At 51.9% G+C, this 2,720-nt stretch overlaps 1 pseudogene; it reads left to right on the forward strand.

Annotated features, from left to right (window-relative positions):
* The first annotated feature begins 2,285 nt into the window (after positions 1-2,285).
* LOC120586344 (uncharacterized) lies at positions 2,286-2,403 on the forward strand (annotated as a pseudogene).
* Positions 2,404-2,720: the final 317 nt, after the last annotated feature.

A 2,720-nucleotide genomic window follows, 5' to 3' on the forward strand; every position in this document is an offset into this window, starting at 1 on the left:
ACCGGGAATAAAGAGCCTATTGAGGGCTGGCTGTCGCAGCACTGGGGCAAGAGCCAGGACCCCGAGGAGGGGGTGGGGGCTGCTCGCGGCTGCAGAGAAGGGTGTAGAGGAGGAAAGCCTCAGGCTGGAGGCTTTACATTCTCGGCTGGAGGCGCAGGCCAGACGTACCCCAAAACATCACAGGAGGCCGGTCACGCGCATCGCTGAGTGGCAGTGTGATTGATTTCAAAGTGTCACCAGGTCGGTCACCTTTATGAAATATACGGGCTCATTTAGTTAAGTGTGGAAACTGGAGAATTGGAACGGGGAGATTATTTTGCTAATCGAAGTCTGTCCTTTGTCTGATGAGCTCGATCCTATCCCATCCTACCCACCTCTGACCTCGAAAGGACCGCTAGTCTCTGCCCCCAAAGTCCTTTCCTTCCTTCCCTGTCACCTCCAAAGGCACAATTAGAATCCAATCCCCACATGCCTTAGAGGAAAGTGTAGACTCTGACCCAGGCAGAGAAGACTTTGTAGTCAAAATAGTTACAATACGTTTCTATTGAATTACGTGAGAAGAAGCCTGGCTAATACGTTTTGGAATGGATTAGGGACATGCTAAACTGGCGTAAGAGGAATGTCACTTTCGTTTGGGCAAAAAGCATGTCGGATATTCTAGACTCTTCCGATACACGTCAACGTTTTCAGTCTCTATCACAATTAAGATTGGGAAATGATTATCTTACCATCCTTCACGGCACCATATTGGTTCAATTTATTGGTGCCATTGTGCTCAGTGAACTTGGTGAGCCGCAAATATCTTACTGCCCACGTGATGGAGCGGGTGAGGTACAACCTGTGGAAAATCGCAGCGAAGTTTCTGCAGGTCCAGATACATCCCGGCCTGGGAGAGAAAAAGGTAACGTATTGGTCTTTGAGACCCCACCGCTGAAATGGAAGGTCAGTGCTGCAGACCTGGGTCGGCCTTTCTTTTTAGGCAGAGTTTACCGCATCTCGACGGGCAGCTCTGGCCCGTTTATTGGGTAACTTAAAAGTCAAGCAGCTTTGAAGTGAGCTCAGAGAACGAGAAGGCAAGGAGCTCTGCCATCTGGTCTCAGACCACATGGTACATGGAACCCACCACGAGCCCTAGCAGGGGACTAGGTGACGTCCCCTCGACTTTCGGCACAGAGTAACGCCCTTTCTGAAAGATAACTAGACACCTTTTTTTCTGAAACGGCTCTTGGTTGTCTCCGGGCCCTGGGAGAGATTGAATGTCTAACCACGGGACATCCTGTGACTATGACACACTAACTCATTGAGTCATAAAGTTTGATTTCCCTGGCAGCACATGGGCCAAATGGAAGTGACATCCGTGAGACTGGGTGTGAGCAGGTGTTGAAGGCTAACGCGGCTGCTGAGACGAGAGGACCCCACGCCCCTCAGGGTCCCCACCAATGCTGCGCCTCACCTCTCTACCCAGCCCACAGCTACGGCCTTGTGGGAGGGACCTGTGCCCAGTTGTCACCGTGTTAAGCCTTGTTGGCAGAGGGCTCTGCACGGCGAGCTGGTGACAGCCCCAGGTGCACCTGCGGGGTATCTCACCTCCTCTCAGGTTAGTCCTACACTCAGGTAGTGAAGAACGCTTCTCCCAGGGGCAGAAACGGAGCGTTTCCTGTGATGTTTTACTACTGTTGGAGGAAGGGCGGAGACCTTACCTGCCTGACGGAGAGTTGGCGGAGGTCGGACTCTCGAGGACTTGCAATGAGATTGGAAAGCTGGTGCCGAGGGTGTGTGCGGCACAGCCACAGGCACAGAGTGGAAGAGTATCTGTTTTCAGGGATGCTCGGCAAAGGGCACCGGCCTCTGAGAAGTGTCATGGCGAACAAGTGGACAAGAAGGCCCAGCCTGGGAAGGCCACTCGGCCCTTTCCTGAGTCACCTTGAGTTTTTCCAGTGACTTAGGAGCAAGAGGATCGCCGTGGCATGGGTGGAGACGGAGGATGGGCCCAATGGCAAGGCTCTCTCTCACAAGGCTGGTCTGTCAGCCCTACTGTGTGCTCCTCTTGTCAAGCAGTGGCAAGAATGAGCGTCAGATATGGCGTCATTCCATGGGTGGTCAGGTGGACACGCCATTCAGGGTGGGGAGCTCTCCTGGCATCTAGTAGGTCGAGCGTAGGCACGGCGAAACATCCCGCAGCACACGGGATGGTCCCTCTCCACACAGAATCATCCCGCCTCAAACGTCCGCAGGGCCACGGCTGAGAACCCCGGTCTCAATCCTTACACAAGGACATGAAGCTAGTCTATGGCCGCGCCACCCTGAACCGCCCGATCCCGTCAGATCTCGGAAGCTAAGCAGGGTCGGGCCTGGTGAGTACTTGGATGGGAGACCACCTAGGAAGACCAGGTGCTGTAAAAAATAAAAATAATAAAAATAAATAAATAAATAAAAGGTCCTTGCAATCTGTGAGGTCAACCAAGGGTTGCTTCTCCTAAAAAAAAATAAAAGGACATGAAGCTAAAGACGCTATGGTTTTTTGGGGGGGTTATTTACAAAAGCGTTTCTTTTTTTCCTCAATCGTTCCTCATAGCTCAATCCAATGACAATAAAGAGTGAAAGTCATCTGGTTTCAAAGTATCTGCCCAGTTCAGCACTGTTTCGTCACATGGCATCTTGGGTAGATGTCACTGCACTAATGCATCAGGCAGAGATTACGTTAACCCCAGAATAAAGCC

This window comes from Pteropus medius, unplaced genomic scaffold (genome assembly GCF_902729225.1).
Source record: "Pteropus medius unplaced genomic scaffold, Ma_sr-lr_union100, whole genome shotgun sequence".
Taxonomy (NCBI): Eukaryota; Metazoa; Chordata; class Mammalia; order Chiroptera; family Pteropodidae; genus Pteropus; species Pteropus medius.